The sequence below is a fragment of the Lactuca sativa genome, chromosome 5, assembly GCF_002870075.4.
Source record: "Lactuca sativa cultivar Salinas chromosome 5, Lsat_Salinas_v11, whole genome shotgun sequence".
NCBI lineage: Eukaryota > Viridiplantae > Streptophyta > Magnoliopsida > Asterales > Asteraceae > Lactuca > Lactuca sativa.
Window position 1 is genome coordinate 150133925 of NC_056627.2, and position 10361 is coordinate 150144285.

A 10361-nucleotide genomic window follows, 5' to 3' on the forward strand; every position below is an offset into this window, starting at 1 on the left:
ACTCGCCGAGTCTATCACATTCCGTACTAAGAACTTCGATTTCTGATGTACAACACTTAACCAAATGATAGATCCAGGCCCCTAAACTCGATATAGCACATAAAGTTACAAACTTTACGTGCATGCATGGGACATTAGAGCTTAAAAGGCTCTAGAATGGTTCTTTTGTTGAATGGGGACTTCCTTGGTGCAAAAAGCAACCTAGATCTGACTGGTGGCTCATAAAATGACATGATACAGAAGCCCAAACCCCCAACCACGTTTGCAAACATGGTTAGCCACCAAAAATGGCTTATAAAAGCCCTAAATCACCCCAAAGAGGGATCTAACGAAAGAATGAGCAAGGTTCAAACTTTATACCTTCCAAAGACTGCAAATGATAAACCAACTCGAATCCTTCAGTCCCCTCTTGATCCTTCTATGCTCTTCCTTCCTCCTTGAGATCAAAACTCACAAGAATCACTCAAAAAGCCTTATATCTTCTCAAAAACGGCTATGGTTTGCTATGAGGAGTGTTTGGGAGAATAAAGGGGGAAAGGAGGTTGCATAAGGTCGTTTAAATAGGGTGCAAACCCCTGGATTAGGGTTTTTGCCCAAACAGCGGCTATTTGCCGAGTCCAGGACTCGACTCGCCGAGTCCGCGACTTAAACCCCGCACCTCATCCCGCTTCTACTCGGCGAGTCAGTCCTTCGACTCACCGAGTCCAAGGCCAAAAATGAAAAAATAAAAGAAGATTTAATAACAGAACACATACGAAGAACCAGGTGCTACAGATAAGAATATTCATCATGAATTGCTAAAAGTTTAGTAAATATGGTTATGCTTACAAGATTAAGTATAATTCTGAATCGTTGAAAAGGTTTCAATGTAAAGCAGAACGAATAGGAAGAATCAATTAGGCATAAAAAAAGTTTCTCCAATCCGAAAAGAAGGGAGAGTACTTAATTATCGTGTTTTATGATTAACCTAGTGATTATGAAACCATGTCACAATTGATCCTCTAAAGACACCTTAGTGCATTGGTATGGCTAGGAAGAGGAATCGGAAATTGTTGAAATGGTTAAATCAATAGGTGAATCATACTTCGTTCCAAAATCAAGTCTCAGAGTCATACTCCAAGATTGTGTATTGAGTGACATGTCTTATGTAAGTTTATAACACATCATAAAATGTGGAGTAGAAATGTTTCTTACTCTTGCACATTTAAAATTGGTAAGTTGTGATGTCTTTGGATAAGACAAAGACCAACTAAGACCAATTGTGTGTTGTGTTTTGTCTTGATAAGAATCCAATTCTTGAATATTTGTTTGTCGAGAAATGTCTCTTGACAAGAGAATCTTATATGTCAAGAGATCAGTGGGAGTCTAAATGATCTTGAAAAGTTTCAAGAACTAATCAAGAATAAACCTAGTTGTTCATCACTAGCACACGACTTGAGGTTTATAACCTATCATGTTGACATATTCTTGTTTCTATGTCATTCCAATAAAGTTGAATATGCATGTGAGTTCTAAGAGTTCTCAATTAATTGCATAAAGTAAAGCACCTTGATTGGTGAAAGTTCATTGATCTGTATGGGTGAGCTGCTTGACTACTTGGAAGACATGGTAGGCCTTTGTGCTGTGAGGCGGCAAAAATTAAAGATTGAACAAGTTCAGTTCATATGAGTTTGAATTTGTCACAAACATTGTCTTGCGAATAATGGTTATGACAAATTCACATAGATAGGAACACATACACCATAAAATCTAAGTTTTATAAGGTTTCTCTCCTTCATGAAAATGATTGTGAGAAATGCTTTCACTAGGAAGATTTTAAGGAGATAGCGATTATGAAAATTGCATTCTCAAATCCGATCGTGATTACGACATCCCTCTTCATGGGTTCGAATTGTGAGATTTGGCAATTACTCGGAACATTTGGAACTTATAGATATAAGTTCTGAAATAGTTTAGACACACATATGAGCATTCTAATAAAATGTGTATGAGCTTAGATAAAGTCTTATCTAAGCATCACGTATCAGAAATTTGAACTTTGGTAAGAAAGTCAATAAGTATTGATTTCTAGAAGTCCAGCTGTTTTCTGAATACATGTCAAAGCTAGTGGGAGCATAAGTGTTATGCAGGTAAAGATATAATTATCATGTTAGTGGGAGCATGATTATTATGTTGCAAGTTAGCAATATTAATTATAAAAAACAAAAGTTTCAAATCGCAAAGTTGCAGAAGTTGAAAAGTCGTTTTGCTATAATTAAGGGAGAGGAACTTATACTTCATTTCAAATCTAAAAGCTTAGATCGAGAAATTTTAATTAAATTTAGTCAAAGGACATATATGAATGTTATGTTGAAAAAGGTTCAACATAAGGAAATTCTATATATGGCAATATTATAGTAGGAGACTAGTAAAGTATCATGTCCTTATGTAAGACATTATGAATCGTATCCCATACGCTTCAGGTATAGGATCGATTACATATTCTGTAATATTCGATTGTTTTTTCTATTCCAAATGCCTAGGGCGTTAAGAGGGAAAAGGACAAGAATCGGATATGAGTAAAGTAAGTTAAACAACAGTCAAGTACAATCTAAGGTTCACCAAGGATTAGTTACATATGGGCAGTTGGAAGTATAGTAATGAATGAACCATATTGACATTATTATGAATAGATAGGATTCTATTTAGAGTGTGTTGTCATATGGCAAATATGGAAATATTTCCATAATGGGAGTTGGATATTAAGAATTTGTGTAGATTAGAAACTTTTATGCAAGAAGGATGTTCAAAGAAATGTACTTTGAATGTGAGACTTCATATATGTGTAGTTGTCTTGTAACAATCTCCGATAGAGCACTTTGTAATTTCATTGGAAAAGTCTTTATTACTTTGGTGCTATGTCATTACAAAAGGATCATTGCGTAAAATGTTAGTATCTAACATATTCTAGTAGTGGAAAGAATTAAGTATTCTTGCACTTGTGATAAGGATTGGGAATTGTGAAATAAGCATCGTTGGAAATGTGTTCAATTGATCTCTTTCGCAAAGTAAGGACCATAGGTAAACATAGTGCGCATGCTTAGAGCATGGGATGACTATTGTTTCAATTCAAGTATTAAGTTGATTACTAAAAACATTATACAATGAATAATGTGTAATCAATATGGTGACTAAATAAAAGGTGTTTTATTTATACTCACAAGTTTGAGGCCATATTGGATTCGATTATTCTTGTGTTTCACTTCGCATGTTTTGACTTCCCGAATAACTAGTTTATTCAAACATCCACAGTCAATCATACTTTGGAAGTAGGTAATGAGGTAAGACTGTCATGGATCCGACTGTAGATTGTCTAAAGTGTTTAGACATAGCAAAAGTCTGTTGCAGTGTTCATGAGTGCTTCTGAAATAAGATTTGAGTATTGGATTAAACCCATACTCACGTGAATCACTTCATGGATTTTATCACGGGTGATTGTGAGACGATAATATCTTATATTCTTGAAACGTAGACATGTGAGTTGTCGTTTGTAAGTCGGTTGCACATTGACATATGTAAACGCACCAGTAACATGGTGTTATAAAACATATTGTTGTGTATGATTTGATGAGTAAGTATAACTGGTATGTACTTGAATTGATAGTAGCAATGTCCTTTTGGGTTGCCTTCAAACCTGGCAATTAAATAGGATAATTGTTGGAGAGAGAAGAATGATTTATTAATTTATTACTTGGTTAATAAATTAATTTGAAATCAAGATAAATGATTTATTAATGTATTATGGATATAATATGTTAATTAGAAATCATATTATTTAATTAATATTTAATCAGAAATTAATTTGGAATTAATTTTAGGATTAAAGGAATTAATTGAAACTGTAGGGACTAAAGGTGACAATGTTCAAAAGTTGAGCATTGAGCATTCTAGAACCTCCCTTAGAGGCAGGGAACAAAATCTAGAGTGTCCTAGGGTTTCCTTGGGCTCTAAGGGTGCCTTGGAAGCCTTAGGGAGGAAGTTAAGGGATTAGGGTTATCTAAGTTACACCTGCCTTATCCTAAACCTTCCTTATCACCTATATAAACCCCTATAGGGTTGGATTTCGTCCCATGCACTCCAAGAAAAGCTTAGAGCCGAATTTTCACTTCCCTTCTCTCTCTCCATAGTAATCCTTGGTTGCTAGGTTTGTTTGTGAGCCATTAGAGGCGCGACGCTCGTGGCACTTGCTACCAAAGTTCAAGATCTTCAAGGATTTGATTGTTATTACAATATAACAATAAAGGTATGTATCCTAACCCTAATTATATGTTAATTTTGAAAATTACATGTTCCTCCTAGGGTTTCTAGTTTTTATGTTCAATGCTTGTATGTCTAATAGTGAAAACATAGATCCTCAAAATTAGGGTTGCATGCACACATATGATTGTTTGCTATGTATAAAACCCAAAAAAAAACCAGTTTATGGGACCCAGGATAGTCCATCAGACTGCTGAAAAGTTGAAAGTGATTAGGAAAGGATGTTAGCAGTTCAGGATTGTCAAAAAAGCTATGCTAACAAGAAAAGACAACTGATAACATTCGAAGTTGGAGATTCAGTTTTACTTAAAATTTCACCGTGGAAGGGACTTATAAGATTTGGTAAAAGAGGAAAATTGAGTCCAAGGTTTATTGGACCGTTTAAAGTTCTTCAGAGGATTGGGAACCAAGCTTACAAGCTAGATATACCAGAAGAACTAGATGGTATTCATAACACTTTCCACATGTGTTATTTGAGGAAGTTCACGGGAGAAGTTTCTGACATAATTCCAATTTCTGAGTTAAAGTTGGATGAAAGCAAGAGTTTAATTGAAGAACCGGAAGCAATCTTTGAACATAAGACTAAGAAGTTGTGACGTAAAATGGTCGATTTAGTGCTTGTACGATGGAAACATACGAATGGGCCAAATCTCACCTGGGAAACGGAGAGTAACATGATGAGTCGCTATCCGCATTTGTTTGTTGATGTATGATTCCAAGGACGTAATCATCTTAAGGGGGAGAAAATTGTAACTCCCGTGTTTCTAGGTTAGGCATTAAAGATGATGTAATAGTCTAGGTCAGCCTTTATAACTTGTTTTGAAGTAATAATGATGTATTATTTGAGTATTATGTGCTTATACTTAATTATTATGATTGAATAAATTAAGGATAAAAATAAGTGTTGAAAATAAATTTTAGATAAACCCGATATCTATGAAGAAAGTTGTACTGGTTGAAACAAGGATTCTGAAGATATAAAGAATACCGAAATCTGAGTTATAATGAAGAAGTTATGAAATGGAAAAGTTTTGCGACAGAACCGGCACGACGCTGTGTGACCTAAAAAGTGAATTTATGATAAAAGTGTAACACCCAAAATCAGGAAGGCCAAGAAAGGAAAGAAAACCCTAAGTCAAAGGGTCAACTCGTCGAGTCTAGGGAGGAAATCGATGAGTCGGAGCGGGATCCGGGGGATCGATTAAGCAACCGACTCGGCGAGTCGGCTAAGGGGACTCGGCGAGTCTGGTCTGAACAAGGAAACCCTAATCCCGAGAGTTGTATCCTATATAAAGGGTGTTATGTCCCTTCCTCAGCCTCCATATCATCCTAGAGAGCCTGTAACCCTAGATTTCGTGTGAGCTTCCATCATTTGAGAGAAATAACTTTGGAGGAGGGAACCTTTGAAAGGAACTTGAAGATCAAGAGGGTTGCTTCAAAGGAGTGGTGTAGATCCGAGATCTACTTCAGTTTGTGTTCATCTTGGAGGTAATAAGTTGCTATCTTCCCTCCATTGCATCTAGATCTATTTTTGTTATGAGATTTGGGGGGTTTTGTTGGATTAGTGTCTAAGTCCATAACTATTTTGGTATGTACTTGACCCGATGGTGCATGGTCCTTTTGGGTTGCCTTCACCAAAGCAACTTGATAGGATGAATTATGGAGAGAAAGGATTAAATATGATTTATTAATATATTATGAGAATAATATATTAAAGGAGAAATCATATTGTTTAATTAATATTAGTCAATAATTAATTGGTAATTAGTTTTGTGACTAAAAGAGATTAATTAAACTTAAGGGACTGAAATTGTAATTATAAGATAATTGCAATTTGGGCCATGGATTGCCTTACATTAAGGAGTGGACGAATTCTATGGGGAACCCCAAGAAGAAATCGTCCAAGGCCTTAAGGAAAGGGGTCTATGGGTTGCTTAGGGCTTAAGCATCCAAATTAGGGTTTCCTTGTTAGATAACCCTAATAGCCTAACTATATATACATCCCTTATGACCCAAAAACGTGGCTAAGCATCCTTCTAGGGTTTCACACGTTTTAGGGCAGCCTCCATCCTCCATCCTCTTCATCCTCTTGCTCTTGGTGTTTGTGAACCATTAGAGGAGTGACATTTGTGACTCTAAGCTTTCTAAAGTCAATACAAGAAGGATTTGGGATTGTTATTGCTACATAACAATCAAGGTATGATCTAAACCCTAATTATATGTTATATTGATTGTCATCTTCTAGATCCAGGGTTTATAGTCTTGGATAACTTGCATGTACAATAGAGAAACCTAGATCCAAACATTAGGGTTTGTATGAGCACATAGGATGTTCTTATGACCAAAACCCATCAGTGGTATCAAAGCCTAGATTGGTTTCTATTGTATTGATGCCTTGTATGTTAAAAAAAAATTTGTTTTTTTGTAGTTCTTCTTACTGAACTCGCCGAGTTTCTTAGATGAACTCGCCGAGTTCATGCTAACTCGACGAGTCGGCTGGTCAGAAGGAGGGAAAACCGGGATTTCTTGCTGTTTTTGCTTAAGGATAGTTGCCTTATCATATTAGATCAATATAAATCCGATTTTTTGATATATATGACTATATTCTAGATCTAATTGAAGATATTTATCAATTAATAAAATATTTGTTTCTTTATGTGATAATTGATTAATTATTTTGATTAAATTGGTAAATTGTTTTGCAAGAAATCATTAAATAAACCAAATATGGATAATTATGTGATTAAATGTTAATTTAGATTATTTGTTATTTGATCCTTGTGTTATGAAATGTTTCATATTTTCCCCTTTAGGTTTTATAGTTTAAATTTGACCTCAAAAGTTTTGTTGTTTTGAAATTTAAATAGTTGAAACCCTAATGTTTTGAAAAAAGGTTTCAGAACTTGCCCTCAAGTTTTGGAATTTAAATTTTGATTAATTGTTTAATTTTGATGTATATTTAAATTCTAAACCCCAATGTTTTGAAATGTTTCAAAACTTGGCCTCAAGTTTTGGAATTTAAAAGTTGATTAAAGGTTTAATTTAGGAATGTTAAATTCTAAAACCCTAGTATTGTTTTGAAAAATTCAAATCACACCCTTATGGTTTTATTAATTAATTAAGGTGTATAGTTAAAAGAGGTTTAATAAATCCATAAAAGTTTTGGTTTACAATTTAATTGAATTAAAAGTATAATTATTAAATTTGACCACCTAGTATTTTAAAAGTGCAAAATACACCCTATATTATATATAACATTAAAAGTCTAACAATATATATATATATATATATATATATATATATATATATATATATATATGTATAAGTAATAGTCAGTCTTACCGTTAGTAGGCCTCATTCACGAAGCTAGTCTATAAGGGGTGTTTAAGGAAATTGCCTATAAAATGACGATTAAATGGGTATCCACTCTTACCCACCGCACTCTTGACTAGTGGAGGGTCGTAAGCCGAACGGGTAGGATAGGACAAAACCTTCCATTATAAGTATAATGAAGTACAAAAGTAACTAAATGTTTTACAAATTCCCAATCTTAGTTACTTAGGCAAAAGTGAATTGATACAATTCCATGAAATTACGCTTTGTGCCCTTGCGAAGACATTAGTGGAGCGTGTGTGGTTTACCGGCACACTAAATGGTTCTAAGCAAAGGTAACAAAGGGTGACTCAATGTTTGTCATAGTTCGGTGGAGCGTGTGTGGTTTACCGGCACATCTAATAGGTGACTGTAACATGTGGGGGCACCATGTAGTTTGCATGGTTATTCACACCCGCTTTGTGATCCTCGGCATCCCAGTCACAACAAGAGGGGCATATCGAGATTTAAACATGCCATTGAAATGTTCAATGAATCTCATAGGATCTAGGAGTTTTCATAAATTTAAAACCTAAATTACTTTTTCGTTTTTCATGGTGGAAAATTAGTGAATCGTCATTCACTTACCTTCAAATGTTCTGCAATTTGGGTTACGGCATCCCTCTCTCGAGTTGTAGAATATTGTGTTGGGTCGTAGCCTTAGTATCTCATTTGGGTGATTTACTAAGGACTCAATCAATCAACTAACTTGAATTCGTTTTCTCCCGTTTTGTAGATGTCAAAGTTCGACAACTATGGTCTTCCCAAATCCCGTGGAACAAGCATTCCACATGAAGATGATATTCCACGATTCGATCGAGGAGCAAGAAATCATGCTTCACTTCCTCCACCTCCTCCAATTGTTCTCCCTAACCCACAAGATCGAAGAATTGAAAGGTTCAATATCACTAAAGCCCTATTGGAAATGAAACATGAAGATGGTAAACCCGTGTGTGCCCACATTCTAGAAAAGAAATCACACATTGATAGGTTGATAATGTTGGGTGTGTTATTCCCGGATAAGTTGGCTGTGAATTGGGGTTGGCTATGAATTGGGTTTTACAGTCACTTCCTGAATCGTATAATGAGTTCAAAAGAAAGTATTATATGATGGATCATGACGACAATCTCATTGACCTAACTTACATGCTCATTGCTGCTGAATCAGAAATGATTTGGCGAAGCAATGGAGCGTATTTGTTGGGAAAGTCAACCGACCATGCTTCCGAGGACGTTCTAGGAGAACCGACCTGCGTTTGCTGCCAAAAGAAAGGGCGTTGGATACAAGTCTACCCAAGGAGCCTGAAGATTCCAGAAGATGGGAGAGTCAAAGAGTATAGTTGTGCTTCAGGTAAAATCCACTATCTAACTTCGTTAAGTTCCTATTCATTGATTCTTAATACATGATGTGATAAGATTGCATTTGAATGTTTTGCAGGATCGGTGAAAAGAAGGAAGCTTGGTGAAAGAGCAAGATGAATCTAATCACAAGAAATGGATCTTGATCGCATGGACTTGAAGATTAGATTTTGAGCTTAGATAGTTATGATAGAGTTGTTAGAATTTTTCTTTTGAAATACATAGTTTTCAATGGATTTTGCATTGTAAGGACAAATGTTTTCCACTGCTTTTAAAAATAAAATAAATTTTGGTTTGACTTATTTATTTGTTTACTTCCTTGCAATGAAATCGTTATGAAAATTGATGTTTGCATATTTCTACAACAAGTGGATATGATTCTTGTTTATGATGTTTATGGAAAGTCGAGAATTTACCAAATAGGGAGAGTTTTTCATCGCCCAAGTTTCAATTGGATAGAAACTTGGAATCATGCAACTTGGTTGCACGATGAATGAGAAATTTCATATGTGGAAATTAGACTAATTCATTGACAAAGTGTCAAGTGAAGGACTAGGAGATCGAGCACACAAAGTTGTGTGTTGATCAAGTCCATCATAAGAGTTACAAGATATTCGTCATGATTTACTAAAAGTTTAGTAAATATGATTATACTTATAAGATTAAGTGTGATTCGGAATTGATTAAAAAGGTTTAAATCAATAGCAAAACGAATAAGAAGAATCATGTAGGCAGAAAGATAAAAGTTTCTCCATTCTAAGAAGAAGGGAGAGTAGCTTTTATGCTTTATGATAGGTCTTAATGATTAAGAACCATATCTCAATTGATCCTCTAAGTGAGTCTTAGTACAATTGTATGTTTAAGAAGAGAAATCAAGAATTGAAGAAATGGTTAAATCAAGAAGTCAATGATACTTCGTTCCAAAACAAGTCTTAGAGTTAAGATTGTGACATTGAGTGAAAAGTATTAAGAAGGTTTATAACATTCATCAAATGTGGAAAGTTGTGATGTCTTGGATAAGACAAAGACCAACTAAGACCAATTTATGAAGTGTTTTGATAAAAACTACACTAACTCTTGAATATTTAGTTGTCAAGAAATGTTTATTGACAAGAGAATCTTATATGTCAAGGAGTCAGTGGGAGTCTTAATTCTCTTGAAAGGTTTCAAGAACAAATCAAAATAGACCTTATCGATCATCACTAGCACACGAGTTGAGGTTTACAACCTATCGTGTTGACACTATTTTGTTTCTGTGCCATTCCAGTTGAGTTAATTATGCATGTGAGTCCTATGAGTTCTCATTTGAACGCATAAAAGGCAAGGCACCTTAA